Consider the following 19,174-nt stretch of genomic DNA (forward strand, 5'->3'; position numbering starts at 1 on the left):
ATCGCACCTCTCACGATCGCGTTCCTGCTTCTTATCTGCTGTGGTGTGTGCACAGTCGCGGGTTGGCGACTAGTTTTATGCACACACGCACAATCTGTCTCTGTGCTCACTCTCAATCGCTTCTCTTGCGATTGCGTTTCTTCCCTTCGTACAATTCCTGTCTGGCGTGTGTGGTAGGGCAGAGGAGCTGTTCCTCTGCACTCCACAGCTCCACCTGCCGATAGGAATTTCCCTCTGCAGGTGCATAGCACCTAGCCTGGGTGTCCTCAATTTTACGCTTGTGGAGGAAATCCGCCGCGTCAGCGCACGTCTGGTGCGCTGACCATGGAGACGATTCCGCAATCGTTACAGAATGACCAGCCAAACCAAAATTCCCTGGGCAGAGGGAACCTTTGATTTGATTCAGATGTCATTGCCTGAGACAAAAGCGTATGTGGATCCTATTATAGGTAGTATCGCACACTATATAAAAGCAGTTAAAAAATCGGTGCTCGTCCCTGATCCCCACCCATATGGGGATTATCTCGATACCGGGTTTAAGCACTGTGCGACCTGAGATGAATGAGTGTGCCTCGTTTGTGGACACCTGTGTGAATTCTGATGAAGTTTCTTCTGTTTGTTTGGAGGTTGAATCTGTGCGATCTGATGCCTGTTTCTCAGATGTTCCTGCCGATTGTGATCGGCGTGGGTGTGTCAGTTTTGTCAATGATATGTGGGATCTCTTGTCTTGTAAAAACAGCTCTTCTTCTCCCAGTACTACTTTAAGATCCTCCATCTATGATCTTGCTATGAGGAAAATTCCCAAACCATGCAGCTTCAAGAGTAAGGGTAATGTGATTAATAAAGTTTCTCATGTTGTTGTCACAACTCCTTCTTCTAATATTGTTCAGTATGTATGCTCAGATCTAGTCAGGTGTGAATGGGAGCCCCCGTTCCAGAAAAAAGCAGCTCGAATCGCTGGTGTACGAATTGGAGAACGATTCAAAGTCGTTTTGTGAGTACTACATTGCCAGAAGTGAGTCTGTCTTGAGAGCATGTATAAGTTCTGCTTCTGCCTTAAGAAAAGGAAAGGGGTGTGAATTTGACTTTGTGAGTCCGCTGATTTGTATGTGGAAAATGATTCTGAATGAACAACGTGTACTTCATTCAGTTGATGTTTGTAAAAGCACATTGTCAGCTGGCGTTTCTGAGATCCAGCAATCCAGCCTGGAGACCTCTGAATCCCTGTCTTCGAAATGTCCACTTTCGCAATCGACTGCGATCTTGGATTCGCAAATTTTGCGTTCTGACTCCTCGGATTTGACATCGTTAGCCGAGTCCAGGAGTGAGACAGCGCCTTGGGTTTGCGAACCTGATACTGAATCACCTTTGCTCTGTCCAGAGAAGATGTCTCGGAGTCTGCCCTGTATCATGAATAAAGACATTATGTCCACTCGCATTGACATTTGCGAGTCTGATTCTGAAGAAAGTATTGACTCTCCACCCAGTACTCTGGATGAGTCAATATTGCCTTGTACAATATCTCCTGCAGTGTCCCTAGAGGCTTGTTTAGGCATTGCTGCCTTGCTGGCTACCTTTTCAGCTCTGATGGAGCTTCACTCATATGTAGTCAATGATGATATTATTGTCACAGAAATTTCTGAATTTGTATTTTAGTCTTCTTTTGAAAGTCCAGTGCCTGTGACCTCCACTCATGATGATTCTCTGCCCGGTACTGGTTTTGGTCTTGTCGTGCCGGACTCTGAGGTTGGCAGTTCCCCAACATGTCCTGAGGTTTCTCCTGTGCTGGTGTACCCCAGTGTGCTCTGTGACCCAGAAAGCCCAAGTGTGCCTCGGTTACCAGCGTACTCAGATGCTTCCTCGGTGGAGACATGTTCTGATTTAGCCTGCCTGCTTGCATGCCCAGAAGTGGTCCCTGAAAGTCCTGATCTTGATGGGTGTCCTGCTAATTCTGAATCTGGAACTGTCATAGGTTCCATGGGGGTGCTTGGTAGCTCTCCATGTGAGCCTGGTGAGCGTTCTGGCTTCTTGGAATCTCTGCGGAGCTTCAAGGCGTTCTGGGAGATTCCGAGAGAAGTTTTGCTTGGTACCCTGAATACGAACAACAGCGGCTTTTGTTTTGAAAGAGACACTTCGAACCGGTTTTGTGGCAGATTTGGTATTTTCGGACGCTCCTTGGAAGGTGGTGGGTATTGTCTGGAGGGTGTCGATGGCTTCTTCTCTGGGATCCACAGTCCTGATGGGTGTTACGCTGAGACTTGTAGTGCTGATGGGCATGTTTCGTTGTTTCGGTGGCTTCTGTCTCTGATGAGGTCGGTTTCGGGTGGACTGACTCTGGAATTGGACCTTGTTGGGCTGTCCCAACCTTCATGAGTCTTCTGTTAGAGTTGTTTGAAGATATCACTTTTGAGGGTCGTCTGGAATTCGACCCTAGAAGGGGGGGTACTGTGAGAATCTGCTCAGCTGCCTGTGTAAACAGGCAGCTTTTTGACCACTGTTCATTCTGCAGGTCTCTTTAAGAGAGACTTTTTGTCTGTATTGCAGTTTGCTGCTGAGGAATTTGCATACATTCGTTATGAAAATCCCCTACCTGCCTCTTGTGATGACTGGCAGTATAAAGGTTGGGATTACCCACAGTCCTTTGCTGGTCATTCCTTCAGGGTTTGTAGTACACACTCCTAGAGAGTGTCAGCCATGCTCTTGGTTTGAAGATCAGCTTAGAGTAATTCCTGGAAACTGTGCTAGGCAGATTCCTTAAGTGCAGTTAGGATTGTTTATCTGTTTGTTTGTTCTGTTGCTGTTGTCCTGTCCCAGCGGTGGTCGACAGGAAATGGTTCTGATCCCTGTTTTTGGAGTATAGCTGGTGCAGCGGTTGCTACCAGCTATCTCTTCTGTTCTGTCTCCTGGGATCGCGCTAGCCACTTTTCACTAGCGCTGTGGATCCTTCTGTTCTGTCTCCTGGGATCGCGCTAGCCACTTTTCGCTAGCGCTGTGGATCCTTCTGTTCTGTCTCCTGGGATCGCGCTGGCCACTTTTCGCTAGTGCTGTGGATCCTTCTGTTCTGCTACTCTGTACCTGGATCGCACTCGCTTCTCGCTAGTGCTGTGGATCCTATCTCTCGCTTGTCCCTGTTTTCGTGTGTCTGTCTTGTCTGCTACGACCGCTTGCTGGAGGCTCGGTGAGGTAACCGTTAAGCAAGCGTTTGCGTCCTCTGTTTCATGTTTGTCTGTCGATGGTTAGTTAGGCGTGCTTGTCTCTATTGTGCTTATCACGTGGAGACCGCGCATAACCGCGTGCACTGTTGCGAATGAGTGCGGTGTTCGCGGTTAGCTAGTGTTTGTTATTTTCCGTATCTCCTCATTGTATAATTTGCTGTGCCTTTGCTACTCTCGTGCTCCGCCTTGCTGTAGCCTTGTGTCACGTCTGGCGATCGCACCTCTCGCGATCACGTTCCTGCTTCTTATCTGCTGTGGTGTGTGCACAGTCGCGGGTTGGCGACTAGTTTTATGCACACACACAATCTGTCTCTGTGCTCACTCTCAATCGCTTCTCTTGCGATTGTGTTTCTTCCCTTCGTACAATTCCTGTCTGGCGTGTGTGGTAGGGCAGAGGAGCTGTTCCTCTGCACTCCACAGCTCCACCTGCCGATAGGAATTTCCCTCTGCAGGTGCATAGCACCTAGCCTGGGTGTCCTCAATTATACGCTTGTGGAGGAAATCCGCCGCGTCAGCGCACGTCTGGTGCGCTGACCACGGAGACGATTCCGCAATCGTTACAAATACATCTTTATTTCCAAAGAAAATACTATCGCCATACATTGTACTAGGGAAATATTTTAAATGTAAAAATTTGGACAACTGGGCAAATAAAATAGGTGGTATTTAATCAGGGCTGTGGAGTCAGTACAAAATTCATCCGACTCCAACTCCGACTCCTCAGTCTATGAAACCACTGACTCAGTCTCCAGGTACCCAAAATGGTTCAGACTCTGACTCCTCGACTCTGACTCCTTAGTCTAATACTTAAAGGGAACCTAAACTGAGAGGGATAAGGATGTTTCTTTTTAAACAATACCACCAGTTGCCTGGCTGTGCTGCTGATCTCTTTGGCTGCAGCAGTGGCTGAATCACACACCTGAAACAAGCATGCAGCTAATCCAGTCTGACATCAGTCAGAGAACCTGATCTGCATGCTTGTTGAGGGGCTGTGGCTGAAAGTATTAGAGACAAAGGATCAGTAGGAGAGTTAGGCAACTGGTATTATTTTAAATGGAAAAATCCATATCCTTCTCAGTTTAGGTTCCCTTTAACAGGGCTGTGGATTTGGTACAAAAATCACCCGACTCCGATTCCAAACTCCGACTCCTTAATCCACCGACTTCAACTCAGACTTCAGGTACCCAAAATTGCTCCAACTCCTCGACTCCAACTCCAAACCCCACAGCCCTGGTTTTAATCACAGTAGCATACACCATCATGACTGAAAATTTTAAAACCATCATGGCTGAAAACTGAGAAATAATGCATTTTTCCATTTTTTTTCTTATAATTTCCATTAAAATGCATCTAAAATAAAATAATTCTTAGCAAACCAACATACCACCCAAAGAAAGCCTAATTGGTGGCGAAAAAACAAGGTATAGATAAATTCTTTGTGATGAGTAGTGAGAAAGTTATTGGGGAATGATATGGAGGAGGGCTGAAAGGTGAAAATTGCTCTAGTCCACAAGGGTAAAAAACAAGGGTAAACAAGGGTAAAAAAAAACCAGTGGTGAAGTGGTTAAAGTACACTTTTTTTCAAGGGCATGAAAATGGCAGGCTCCTCATCCATCTCACGTTTTCCTGACAGACATTGATCTGTGCTCAGCTGATCACATCTGCATCCATGAAGACTAATTTCTTTTGAACTTACCCCACCTAGCAAACAATTAGCCTGCACTGCCACCTAAAGGCAATAAGTGGTACTACAACTTTCCTCAGCCATGATTTGGCTTTATTTGGTATAACAAAAACAAAAGTTTGCTTTCTTAAAGAGAACCCGAGGTGGGATTTAATTTTGCTAGTGGGGCACAGAGGCTGGTTGTGCACACTAACACCAGCCTCTGTTTCCCCATGGTGTGCCTCCAAGACTCCCCTGTGCGCTGCTATACCCCCCGCAGTGCTAGCGACACGCAGCGTGTCGCCAGCACAATGTTTACCTCTGCCTGTCTGTTAGCGCCGCTCCCCTGCCTCCTCCGTATCGGCGCTACCGGCCCACGTCACTTCCCTCCAATCAGCGGGAGGGAAGGGACGCGGGCGGGTAGCGCCGATATGGAGGAGGCGAGGGAGCGGCGCTGACTGACGCCGCATAGGTAAACATTGTGCTGGCGACACGCTGTGTGTCGCTAGCACTGCGGGGGGTATAGCAGCGCACAGGGGGGTCTTGGAGGCACACTATGGGGCAACAGAGGCTGGTGTTAGTGTGCACAACCAGCCTCTGTGCCCCACTAGCATAATTAAATCCCATCTCGGGTTCTCTTTAAAGGACTTACGAGGCAAAATCACTAAAAAAAGTCAAGTACCTGCATGATGTTTAAATGCATGGAGGACGCCGTCCGCGCCCTCCGTGCAGTTACACCGGGTCCCCTTCGTGAAATCGCCCCCCCCCCCCCCCCCCATGCCAATTGCGACCCCACAGGCCGGGTCGGGCTCTCCTGCCATTCCTAACATGGCCACCGGAACTGGCCGCGGCTGCACAGTCTGCATTGCCGTGAGTGCGGCTGCGCAGCTCTAGGGCCTCCCCCTCCGATCCACGCTACAGTGCGTGGTTCGGGGGATTGGCCCTAGAGCTGTGCAGCCGCACACGCGGCCAACTCCGGCGGCCATATTAGGAGTGGCAGGAGAGCCCGACCCGGCCTGTGGGGTCGCGATCGGCACGGGGGGCGATTTCACGTGCGGAACTGCACGGAGGGCGCGGACGGCGTCCTCCGTGCATTTAAACATCATGCAGGTACTTGACTTTTTTAGGGATTTTGGCCTCGTAAGTCCTTTGAAACAGAAAGAATTTGCAATAATTCAGGTTGGAGTGAGCTTGAAATGTCTCCCAGTGCATCACTGCTGAATATATGCATATTAACGATTGTTACCCTTAGAAGCTAAACACACCTCCAGAACCGCTGGAATGCAATGATGTGTCAGCTTGTTAATTTGTACAGAGCCATAGTAATCCAACATGCATACAGACTATACATATGTGTATATGTGCATACAGACTGGTATAACAAGGATTGACATATTGACAAATAGCAGCATAAAATTGGCTTTATTTCTTAAAGACAGTGATGTTGCAATAGGGAATGCAGAGCATCAGGGCCGCAGGACCGATGTAATAGCTCTTCATTGGTGCTGTGCTGGTAATGATAACCTCTTTCTGAATTGAGGTAATCGTTGAAGGACTTACGTGGGGGAAAAACGGAAATAAAGATCAATACCTGTGTGTATTCTTGTTATATGGAGTACGCCATCCGCGCCCTCCCTTCCATTCTGCGCAGTTTCTGTAACTGTATTCAGCCCCAGGTTGCATACCGAACCCACACCACGGATCATGCTAGCTTTCCCCGCATAAGATGGGCGTTAGGATTGCCGCGGCTGTGCAGTCCGCATAGATGCGTGTGCAGATGCGCAGCTTTAGTGCCTCCTCCAGAGGCGTGACATCCCACAGACATGTGGGAGTGAGAAGTGGAGGCGAGGAGTGGAGGCACTAAAGCTGCGCATCCGCACTCACGTCTATACGGACTGCACAGCTGCGGCAATCCTGGTGACCATCTTATGCAGGGAAAGCTAGCACGACCCGTGGTGTGGGGGGGCCGGGATGCGACCTGGGTCTGAATACAGTTACAGGAACTGTGCGGACTGGAAAGGAGGGCGCTTATGGCGTCCTCCATAGAACAACAATACACACAGGTATTGAACTTTATTTCCGTTTTTCACCTCATAATGTTTCCCTCCCTTGCTCACACCCCTCTGACACTGCAGCTGTCCTCTTCCCTGCTTACACCTCTCTGACGCTGCAGATGTCCCCTTCCCTGCTTACACCTCTCTGACACTGCACCTGTCCCCTCCTCTGCTTACACCTCTCTGATACTGCAGCTGTCCTCTTCCCTGCTTACACCCCTCTGACGCTGCACCTGTCCCCTTCCCTGCTTACACCTCTCTGACACTGCACCTGTCCCCTCCTCTGCTTACACCTCTCTGATACTGCAGCTGTCCTCTTCCCTGCTTACACCCCTCTGACGCTGCAGATGTCCCCTTCCCTGCATACACCTCTCTGACACTGCACCTGTCCCCTCCTCTGCTTACACCTCTCTGACACTGCGGCTGTTCCCTCCCCTGCTTACACCTCTCTGACACTGAGGCTGTCCTCGCCTCTGCTTACACCTCTCTGGCACGGCAACTGTTCCCTCCCCTGCTTACACCTCTCTGACACTGCAGCTATCCCCTCCCCTGCATACACCTCTCTGACACTGCAGCTATACCCTCCCCTGCATAGACCTCTCTGACACTGCAGCTTTTACCTCCCCTGCTTACACCTCTCTGACACTACAGCTATCCCCTCCCCTTCACCTCTCTGATACTGCAGCTGTCCTCTTCCCTGCTTACACCCCTCTGACGCTGCAGCTGTCCCCTTCCCTGCTTACACCTCTCTGACACTGCACCTGTCCCCTCCTCTGCTTACACCTCTCTGACACTGAGGCTGTACTCTCCTCTGCTTACACCTCTCTGGCACTGCAACTGTTCCCTCCCCTGCTTACACCTCTTGGACACTGCAGCTATCCCCTCCCCTGCATACACCTCTCTGACTCTGCAGCTATACCCTCCCCTGCATAGACCTCTCTGACACTGCAGCTGTTACCTCCCCTGCTTACACCTCTCTGACACTACAGCTATCCCCTCCCCTTCACCTCTCTGATACTGCAGCTGTCCTCTTCCCTGCTTACACCCCTCTGATGCTGCAGCTGTCCCCTTCCCTGCTTACACCTCTCTGACACTACAGCTATCCCCTCCCCTTCACCTCTCTGATACTGCAGCTGTCCTCTTCCCTGCTTACACCCCTCTGACACTGCAGCTGTCCCCTTCCCTGCTTACACCTCTCTGACACTGCACCTGTCCCCTCCTCTGCTTACACCTCTCTGACACTGAGGCTGTACTCTCCTCTGCTTACACCTCTCTGGCACTGCAACTGTTCCCTCCCCTGCTTACACTTCTAGGACACTGCAGCTATCCCCTCCCCTGCATACACCTCTCTGACACTGCAGCTATACCCTCCCCTGCATAGACCCCTCTGATGCTGCAGCTGTTACCTCCCCTGCTTACAGCTCTCTGACACTACAGCTATCCCCTCCCCTTCACCTCTCTGATACTGCAGCTGTCCTCTTCCCTGCTTACACCCCTCTGACGCTGCAGCTGTCCCCTTCCCTGCTTACACCTCTCTGACACTGCACCTGTCCACTCCTCTGTTTACACTTCTCTGACACTGAGGCTGTCCTCTCCTCTGCTTACACCTCTCTGGCACTGCAGCTGTTCCCTCCCCTTCTTACACCTCTTTAACACTGCGGCTGTTCTCTCCCCTGCTTACACCTCTATGACACTGTGGCTGTACCCTCCCCTGCTTACACCTCTTTAACACTGCGGCTGTTCCCTCGTCTGCTTACACCTCTCTGACACTGCGGCTGTTCCCTTCCCTGCTTACACCTCACTGATTGATACGTGATTGATTATAATTCACATTAGGCAGTGTGTACAGATATTGATGACTACAACTGGTCACTGAAGCACACAGCAGTTTCTCTACAGAAGTGTCTCCACGCTGTTTCTCCACAGTTTGTGTTATGTAGTGAACGTCTGTGCAGCACATCATCCACAAATGTTGTTTGTTCATCAGGAATCGCTCATACGCAATGACAGCTATACAGCATTTGGCTTTACAGAACTGTAACCAAGCATTGATCTTCATCCCAATCAGTAGCTGATACCCTCTTTCCCACAAGAAATCTTTACCTTTTCCCAAATAGATCATCAGGACGTCTTTTAGGATGATATTGTGGTGATATCCCTCCCACAGTGTGATGTCAGGACCATGGTCCTGATAGTATTGCTGTCTGTGAACCTTGTTGCATTGTAGGAAATAACGGCTGTTTCCATCTGCCAAACAACCAGTATCTCCCTCTGTGCATATGTATATCTATAAAAAAACAACCTTTTAGCCTATCGCATTGTTAGTGGGTGTGTTTATAGGTAATAATGGCAGTTGGTGTTGTCTGTTTTTTTCCATGTTTACTGCAGGATGATTGTGGATCAAAGAATATGAACAAATTACATAATTAATATCATTCACTTCTTGACCTCTCTTCTATTTTTCCATGTCTCACTTTGCAATGTACTGATTTATTCCCCCCCCCCCCCTCTTTAAGCATTAAGAACCAGCGGAGGATGGGCTTTGCACTTGTTAATTAGCCATAAGCCTTGATCTAGGCAATTAGCCACATGATGGGAATTGACGGGTTAAACAGTGGGGATGACACGCCTCTAGCATTTATCCCGCGATATGCGACTGCAACACGCTGCGAGCTTAATTCCTCATGGAAAGTAAGTCTCTCTCGTTATGTGTGAGAACCATTCTTTTGTGGCAGACTACAATGTTCTAACGCATTTCATTACACGGGTATTTATGTCTTTGTAGAAGGAGTGTTCTACATCTTGTATTCTGCATTTTGTAATGTTGTTTTATGTCTATCCTTCATGCAAAAAATAAACTTGACTGCAACTTTTTAAGCTATAATTAAATTTTTTCAAATAAAAAAAAAAGTTTTAACCTTTTGCACTTCAATTCCAATGTCAGGCATAGCCTGACAGTGTTTATGATCTATAAAGTCCATTGGACTCCCATACACAGTCTAGATAAAACTTGGGCAAGGTGATAGCAACAACCTCTGCCAAGATTCAAGCGAGAGTACAGCAGCCCCGAACTCCCAATGCCTGCCTGGCCAGCAGATTGTTATAGCTGAACCACAGCCATGGGCATTGTTCTCTCACTCACCTTGTCCAGTTGCCCACCGTCATGCAGTGTCACCTGAGGAAACAGGTGTCAATACCCAACGGGCGACATTCATCACTCGTGTGCACCCATGGGCTTTCGAATCAAGAAGATGAACTCGAATTTGGAATTCTAATGAAGTCTAATGACTTCAAGTGTGACCGCGGGATGGGGGGGTTTAACTTACCCATAGGCGTAATGAAAGCCGCGTTGATTACTCACTACCGTGCTTCCTCTTTCAAGCCAAAAGGAGGAAGCGTGGTAGAGTGGTGGAACGCGGCTTTCATTACACCTATGAGGCGTAATGAAACGCAGACGTCCCGAAGACTTCTGGGTAAGTTAACCCTCCCTTATCCCGCGGTCACACCTGAAGTCATTAGATTTAATTGGAATTCCGAATTTAAGTCTGTCTTGACTTGAAAGGCCATCCCTACTCGTGTGTACAGGCCTTGAAAGTGTACATGAGATGGCGAGGGAGAGAACATTTATACATACATGGGACTTCCTCCAGCCCCCTCCACGCAGATACTGCCCTCGCCGTCCTCCTCCACCTCCTGAATCGTCTGGAACCTGGCACCAGAAGTCCTCCAGCGTTCTGCGCGTGCCCGGCTGCGAGAGCTGCAGTCGCCAGGATCTGTGCAGAACGCTCCCAACAACGAGAGGGTGCGTGGCCGGACTGCGCCTGCACTAACTGGCACCAACTGAAGGACTTTCGGACCAGATTCCAGACGATCCAGGCGGAAGAAGAGGACGGTGATCTGTGTGGAGGGGGCTGGAGGAAGCCCCAGGCAGTGGTGTAGCTAAGGAGCTGTGGGCCCCGATGCAAGTTTTACATTGGGGCCCCCCAAGCACTCTATACATAACAATTGATACGGACACCAAAACTTGCCAATGGCAACTACAATGTCAGAGGTGCAAGAAGGGGATGGAGAACAGTGTGCTAATGATTACCACTATTCAAAGTATCTATAAAAGTGATTATTTTGAGCACAGGATCAATAGAGAGCCAATACTGTAGTTGAGGGAGGGCCCTTCGGGGCTCCTCTGGCCCAAGGGCCCCGATGCGGTCGCAACCTCTGCAACACCTATTGCTATGCCCCTGGCCCCAGGTATGTATACATTTTCTCTAGCTCGCCATCTCAGGTACACTTTAAAGGCCTGTACACATGATTGATGAATGTCGCCCGTTGGGGGACTGGTGTCTGTTCCCTCTACGCAGATCGCTCCTTTGCCGCCCTCTTCCTCCGCCTGGATAGTCTGAAATCTGGCCCCGAAAGTCCTTCAGTCATGGCCAGTCAGCGCAGGCGCAGTCCGGCCACTGGCGCTCCTGTTGTTGGGAGCTTTCTGCTCCTGCGCAGTAGTACTGCACAGATCCTGGCAACTGCAGCGCTCACAGCCAGACATGCGCAGAACGCCAGAGAACTTCCAGTGCCAGATTCCAGACGATCCAGGAGGTGGAGGACGACGACGGAGAGCTCCGGGAGAGGGAGCAATCAGCCTGGAGGGGGCTGGAGGAAACCCCAGGTACGTATAAATAAACTTTAAAGGCCTTTAAATCACTGTACACATGCACAGTGATTACTGTCTGCAGGAAATGGGATTGGATGACCATAGCTGTGTACTTTAGATGAAACTCAGCTGAGGCGACCGATAACCTCCACAGAAGCCCAGACCCCCTCACCCAAGAACTCTCTACTGTGTATACTGGCCTCAAGCCTCATACACATGGTCACTTTCTGTCACCCTTAAAGTGGAACTAAACTCAGAACTTCCCCTCTGCTCTAAAAGATTAGTCACAGCATGATAACCTTTATGGAGAAAAATATTTTCATTACAGTTTATGAAAATCCTTAAAAAAAAACCTTACTTGCAGAAGACACTGAAAGGGTTAAGCCTCAGTGTTTCCTCTATGGAGAGCTGCCTTGGCAAAGCTATTCAGAGATGCTGATGAGAACTAATTAGATAGTTTTATCTGCCGAAACAAAAACAGAACACAGAGAGGTGAATTTATTCAGCAACATCTTTATGTGGAATTAAAGCCTGATACACACTTTAAATTATGATTGGCCAATCACTGACAAATTTTACCACCCCTATGTAGTATGAGGGTCAACAGATACCAAATATTATGAGCAGATTGCGCAGGTAAACTCTCATATTACATGGAGGTGATAAAATTGGTCAGCGATTGGCCAATCAAAATTGAAATCGTGTACCAGGCTTAAGACTTTTCATTATGTGCCAGAGAGATGCAAGTAACTCTCAGCTGATAAGGAATTATGAAAATGGACCAATCAGATCTTGGCAGGATTCAATTGGTCCATTTTCAAGCTGCATACATTTGTGAACAAATTTTGAATCAGCTTGAATTTTTTTTCCCTCTCAATGACCATTCCTAAGCTATAGCACGTTCTGTTCTATGGAGAGGGAAGGAGGGAGGACGGATGGCAAATGATCTAGCGGCATCCCTTGTGGACCAAAGACAACGCACTTTTTTTTAAATGTTAAAGGACAACTGTAGTAAGAGGTATATGGAGGCTGCCATATTTATTTCCTTTTACGCAATACCAGTTACCTGGCTATCCTGTTGATCCTCTGCCTCTAATACTTTTAGCCATAGACCCTGAACAAGCATGCAGCAGATCAGGTGTTTCTGACATTATTGTCATATCTGACAAAATTAGCTGCATGCCTGTTTCTGGTGTGATTCAGACACTACTGCAGCCAAAAGACCAGCAGGGCTGGTATTGTTTAAAAGGAAATAAATATGGCAGCCTCCATATACCTCTCACTACAGTTGTCCTTTAAGCAATCCATCATGGGTCAGCTATACCCACACTAAGCTATCAGTCCAGCCAGCCCAAAAACAAGAATCTCAGCCCAGGTTCATCCAGCTTGTGTATGAGGGAGGGATCACGCTTGTGTTGGCAGGAAGTGTGGGTTACTCCTTTGTCTGCATTTTAATTAATGCTTTTTTTTTTTTTACCAGTGAATCTTACTGAGGAATAGCATGCGTTGTGCAGTAAAGTAGTGCAGGTTGTATCTTTTTAATGCTACACAGAATCACATCATGGCTCCTGAAGACAGAGTGGCCTCATAGGAAAGCATTAAGTGAGAAAGACTTCTGCTATAGAGAAACCAGATAAGATGAGAATTCAGAGAGGAATGTGTACACTCCCAGACAGATGTTTTGTGAACTAATAAGGCAACTGGAACTTTGAGTTAAAATTAAAAAAAAAAATTCAAATATATTCTTTCTGCCTTATGTAGTGGAATATGTGGGAAACTGTATATTCTGCTTCACGATGTGTTCACCAATAGTCTCCAGGAGGGGCCAACACTTGTAGGACTATTAACCTCCTTAGCGGTAACCCCGTGTGTGACACGGGGTAAGCCGCCGGAGGGTGCCGCTCAGGCCCTGCTGGGCCGATTTACATAATTGTTTTTTTGCTGGACGCAGCTAGCACTTTGCTAGCTGCGCCAGCACCCCGATCGCCGCCGCCGCGCGCCCGATCGCTGCTATCCGGTGCGGCGCGCGGCCCCCCCCCCCCGACCCCGAGCGCTGCCTGGCCAATCAGTGCCAGGCAGCGCCGAGGGGTGGATCGGGACTCCCAATGACGTCCCAACGTTGCTGACTTCGGTGACGTCATCCCGCCCCGTCGCCATGGCGACGGGGGAAGCCCTCCAGGAAATCCCGTTCTTTGAACGGGATTTCCTGATCGCCTATCGCCGGAGGTGATCGGCGGGGCTGGGGGGATGCCGCTGAGCAGCGGCTATCATGTAGCGGGCCCTCGGCTCGCTACATGATTTAAAAAAAAAAAATTAAAAAAAAACTGCTGCGCTTCCCCCTGGCGGTATTTTTCATACCGCCAAGGGGGTTAACCACTTGTATGTGGTTTGTGACAAATTATCTACATCCTGTGGGACTACCAAGGGCCATAGATAATCATCTATTGAATCCGACGGCCACCGCTCATTCTCGCACTTGCTCCCATGCTTGTTCTTTGCCACTGCCCGTTAGAAGGGAAATGAATGAATGGAAACACTGTTCCCATTTATTAAACTAAGTACCTGTGTCAATGATCGCTGGAATCAGTGAGATGCCTGCAGTCATTGTAATAACACACTGTACCAGTATCATGGCAATATTCAAACAGAGAAGACTCCGCTGGCTGGGTCACCTATATAGAATGGACCCAGAAAGATTTCCCCGACAGGTTCTGTTGGCTCAAATTGCACATGCAAAAAGACCAGTGGGATGACCTATGCTTTGATACAAAGACTCTTGCAAGCGTGATATGGATTGCTTTGGCATTAATACTGGAGGCTGGGGTAAACGTGCTGAAAATAGATCCTTATGGCGTCAAGACCTAAAGACACTACGAAGTCTGGTACTAAAATTTAAAGCAGAAAAGACTTTGCATCACTTTTGCCGCACTGGCCAATTCACATTTTATCTGTGACAAATGTGGCAAGAAATGCCGTGCTGCTATTGGCTTATTTAGCCACAAGCGAAGATGTGGTAACGCTTACAGATGATACCCACAGATGTAGCAACAATCATCTGAAAATGATGCAGTGGCCAATGATTGACTATGCTAACAGGAAATAATGCACAAGGACATCTTGTGGCCAAATAGTAAAATTACACTTACATACATTTATTTTAATAAAAAGACCCACATATACATTTAAAAATAACACCTTACCTCCCATACTATCCCATAATTACCCAAATAAAAGTTTTGCAGTAAAAAAAAGAAAAAATGAAAAAAAAAAAGACTGAACTTTTTTTTTAATATGTATGTCAAGAGGGTATATTACCGTTAATTTAGAAAATATGGGCTTGTAAATAGAGATGGATGCAAAACTGAAAAAAATGCACCTTTATTTCCAAATAAAATATTGGCGCCATACATTGTACTAGGGAAATATTTTAAACGTTGCAATAACCAGGACAAATGGGCAATTAAAATGTGTGGGATTTAATTATGGTAGCATGTATTATTTTAAAGAGAACCCAAGGTGGGGTTCTGACAATGCTATCCGCATACAGAGGCTGGGTCTGCCTATACAGCCCAGCCTCTGTTGCTATCCAGATCCCCCCTAAGCCCCCCCTGCGCTCTGCTACCCCCCATAAATCACAGCCGCGCTGTGCGGGCTGTGTTTACCTCTGTAGTGTTAGTCTCAGCGCTTTCTCCCCACCTCCTGCATAGCTCCGGTCCCCGCCTGCGTCCCTTCCCTCCAATCAGCGGGGAGGGAAGGGACGCGGGCGGGGACCGGCGCTAGGCAGGAGAGGCAAGACAATGTTTCATCACAGTTAACAAAGAGGCAGGGGACATACCCATATCTCAACTGTGTGCACTGCAGCTCAGTTATTAAGGGAGCCGAATTGATGCATCCACATCGTGGCACCAAATTCAAAGTCAGAGGATGGCATACATGTGATTTGGATTATGTGGTGTATGCCTTGAAGTGCCCTTGTGGCCTATTGTATGTTGGGCAGACCACACAGAAACTTAAGAAAAGGCTATCATCACATAAACACGCAATTAGAGAACGTTTGGTGGACCAGGCGGTCCCATATCACTTTGTGCAGGCTAAACATCATGTAAGCCAATTAAGATTTATGGTCATAGAGCGGGTGGCCCCTTTGAGGAGAGGGGGTGATCGAGTTAAAAGACTTCTTTGGAGGGAGGCATTTTGGATTATAAAGCTGGATACAATGGAGCCTCGGGGACTTAATAGAGAACTTAGTTACATAGTTATTTGGTTGAAAAAAGACATACGTCCATTATTTAAGCTTTGTTCTCATGAGGCTCCATTGTGTCCTGCCTAATGTCAGCACTTTATTGTTTTTATAATTTAGTATTGTTGTGTTAAAAAAAATTTTCCCCTTTCCCCCCTCCCTCTCCCCCTCCCTTGTACCCCTTCCCCTGTCCGTCCTTCCCCCATGTCCATTCCTACTTTCTTATTGGGCCCACATAACGTTACTGTAGTCTCTTCACCCTAGACATGTACTTAGTAGGGAGATTATGTGATTCCATGGTAGTCCTTATATGTACATGGATCCTGGTTACAGTGCCCATGTATGTTCCTTTGCCACATATATATTATGCATCGTATCTTACAATCAGTGGCGGCTCCAGCTTCAGATTTTTGGGGGGGCTCAAAGGGGCATGAGGGCTGGCAGGCCGGGCTTGGGGGGGGGGGGGGGGATTTCGCGCGCCGCGGCGAAAATTTGGGCGTGGTCATGATGTCATGTGGGCGGGGCTAACTTTAATGTAGTTGTACCAGCTAACGTGGTTACATGAAAAAAAAAATGAAGTAAACGCACATAATGACAGGCAGCCTTTCACCAGTAAATGCACATAAGAATCAGCTTTTCAGCAGTTAATGCACGTAATGACAGACAGCGTTTCCTCATTAAATGCACATAAGAGACAGCTTTTCACCAGTTAATGCACATAATGACAGACTGCGTTTCTGCAGTAAATGCACATAAAGGGACAGCTTTTCACCAGTTAATGCACGTAATGACAGACTGCGTTTCCGCAGTAAATGCACATAAGAGCCTGCTTTTCACCAGTTAATGCACGTAATGACAGACAGTTTCCCCATTAAATGCACATAAGAGCCTGCTTTTCACCAGTTAATGCATGTAATGACAGACAGTTTCCCCATTAAATGCACATAAGAGCCTGCTTTTCACCAGTTAATGCATGTAATGACAGACAGTTTCCCCATTAAATGCACATAAGAGACAGCTTTTCACCAGTTAATTCACATAATGACAGACTGCGTTTCCGCAGTAAATGCACATAAGGGACAGCTTTTCACCAGTTAATGCACATAATGACAGACTGCGTTTCCGCAGTAAATGCACATAAGGGACAACTTTTCACCAGTTCATGCACATAATGACAGACAGCATTTCCCCAGTAAATGCACATAAGAGACAACTTTTCACCAGTTAATTCACATAATGACAGACTGCGTTTCCGCAGTAAATGCACATAAGGGACAGCTTTTCACCAGTTAATGCACATAATGACAGACTGCGTTTCCGCAGTAAATGCACATAAGGGACAACTTTTCATCAGTTCATGCACATAATGACAGACAGTGTCCCCAGCATAGGTAGCCAGGTGTATAGATGTCCCCAGTATATGTAGCCAGGCGTATAGCTGTCCTCAGTATATGTAGTCAGGCTGGTGGTGGTGGGCTGGGGGCCCCAGGGCACCTCAAGCCTGACTGGTGGTGGGCTGGAGGCCTCATGCCTGCGTGGCTGGTGGGCTGGGGTCCCAGGGAAGCTCAGGCCTGGCTAGTGGTGGTGGGCTGGGGGCCCCAGGGCAGCTTAGGCCGTGCTGGTGGTGGTGGGCTGGGGGCCCCAGGGCAGCTCAGGCCTGGCTGGTGGTGGTGGGCTGGGGGCCCCAGGGCAGCTCAGTTGGTGCCAGTGGGTGGGGAGGAGGGTGCCAGTGGGTGGGGAGGAGGGTGCCAGTGGGTGGGGAGGAGGGTACCTGTGGGTGGAAAGGAGGGTGCCACTGGGTGGGGAGAAGGGTGCCAGTGGGCAGGAGGAGGGTGTCAGTGGGTAGGAGGAGGGTGCCAGTGGGTGAAGAGGAGGGTACCTGTGGGTGGAAAGGAGGGTGACACTGGGTGGGGGAGAAAGGTGCCAGTGGGTAGGAGGATAGTCTCAGTGGGTAGGAGGAGGGTGCCAGTGGGTAGGGGGGTCGTCAGTGGAGGGGAGAGAATGCCCGTGGGTGGGGAGGAAGGTGCCCCTGTGTGTGAGGAGATTGCCCTGGGGAGAGAAGACAGGAAGAAAATGATCGAGGCGCCAGCCGCGCTAATAAGGGATGCGGGAGCCTGCTTTATTCCTCCCTCCCTCCTCCCTTCCTATGAATGCGCCCCCACCTGCTGTGAATGTCCCCCCCCCCGTAGGCAGTGTGTGCAGAGCGGAGCGGTAGGTCCTCTTACCGCAATCCATGCTCGCCGGCAACTAGTCTCCTGCTTCCTGTTTACCATGACGTCACAGGAAGCAGGAGACTAGTTGCCGGTGAGCATGGATTGCGGTAAGAGGACCTACCGCTCCGCTCTGCACACACTGCCTACGGGGGGGGACATTCACAGCAGGTGGGGGCGCATTCATAGGAAGGGAGGAGGGAGGGAGGAATAAAGCAGGCTCCCGCATCCCTTATTAGCGCGGCTGGCGCCTCGATCATTTTTTGTCATCTGACAAGTGCGGGGGGGGCTTTAAGAGGGGCTAACAAGTTGCCAGCTGGGGCTGAAGCCTGGGCAAGCCCCAGTGTAGCGCCGCCACTGCTTACAATGTGATTGTTTACATATGCTAATGCGTTGTGTACGCCATACACACGTATTTTACTACGCATTGAACTTTGAGCGCTCCTATTGGTCGCCACCGCTGCCCCGCCTTTCAGCGTGTGACGCATGGCGGCTTCTCTAGCCGCCTACGTCACCATCCGCCCGTCTGGACGCAGAGTGTCCACGCATGAGCGCGGACGCACAGGCGTCTATCCCATCTAGTCCCCTGTCAGGTCCGCCATGGGCGGATGGATGGGAGGAGATGGTGGTGATTGACGGGCGGAAGGGGCCGCGGCGGTTTACCAAGGTGGGTGTCGGGGGATGGGAGGGACCCCATTTGAATGTACCTATGAGGCAGCAGCCTCTAAGTTCCCCATCAGGTCCGGCAACTTACGGACTATTATGATTGGGCATTGTGTTAAGTGTGTGTGATTGGCTGCTGCAGTACCATGCTTGGTATATAAATGTTAGCTTGTACTGTGTATATGTGACATGTATTCAGCATGAGCTTGATAAAGAGGTGATTTCCTCGAAACGTCGCTGTGACCTGCTGAGATGGTTTTATCTCAATAAAAGAGCATTATTGAACTGGATGGTGCCGGCTGTCTTTCTACTTAATGCAGGAGAGGCGGGGGGAGCGCTGAGACTAACAGTACATAGGTAAACACAGCCTGCTGCGACACGCTGTGTGTCAACAGCGCGGCTGTGATTTATGGGGGATCTTGATAGCAACAGAGGCTGGGCAGTATAGGCAGACCCAGCCTCTGTATGCAGATAGCATTGT

The 19,174-nt window shown here is 48.9% G+C and overlaps 1 protein-coding gene across 8 annotated transcripts in view; it reads right to left on the minus strand.

Moving 5' to 3' along the window:
* The window catches only part of LOC137541584 (sterile alpha motif domain-containing protein 10-like), a 597,983-nt gene that overhangs the window by 264,303 nt on the left and 314,506 nt on the right, over positions 1-19,174 (minus strand). Inside the window, exon 5 of one of the 8 annotated variants that reach the window (XM_068262966.1) lies at positions 11,939-12,043. The exons of the other annotated variants lie outside the window; for them this stretch is intronic. The gene's annotated coding sequence lies outside the window, so the exon portion shown is untranslated. The remainder of the gene's footprint in view (positions 1-11,938; positions 12,044-19,174) is intronic. 8 annotated transcript variants of the gene reach the window in all.

Source organism: Hyperolius riggenbachi, chromosome 12 (genome assembly GCF_040937935.1).
Source record: "Hyperolius riggenbachi isolate aHypRig1 chromosome 12, aHypRig1.pri, whole genome shotgun sequence".
In the NCBI taxonomy this organism is placed as follows: Eukaryota; Metazoa; Chordata; class Amphibia; order Anura; family Hyperoliidae; genus Hyperolius; species Hyperolius riggenbachi.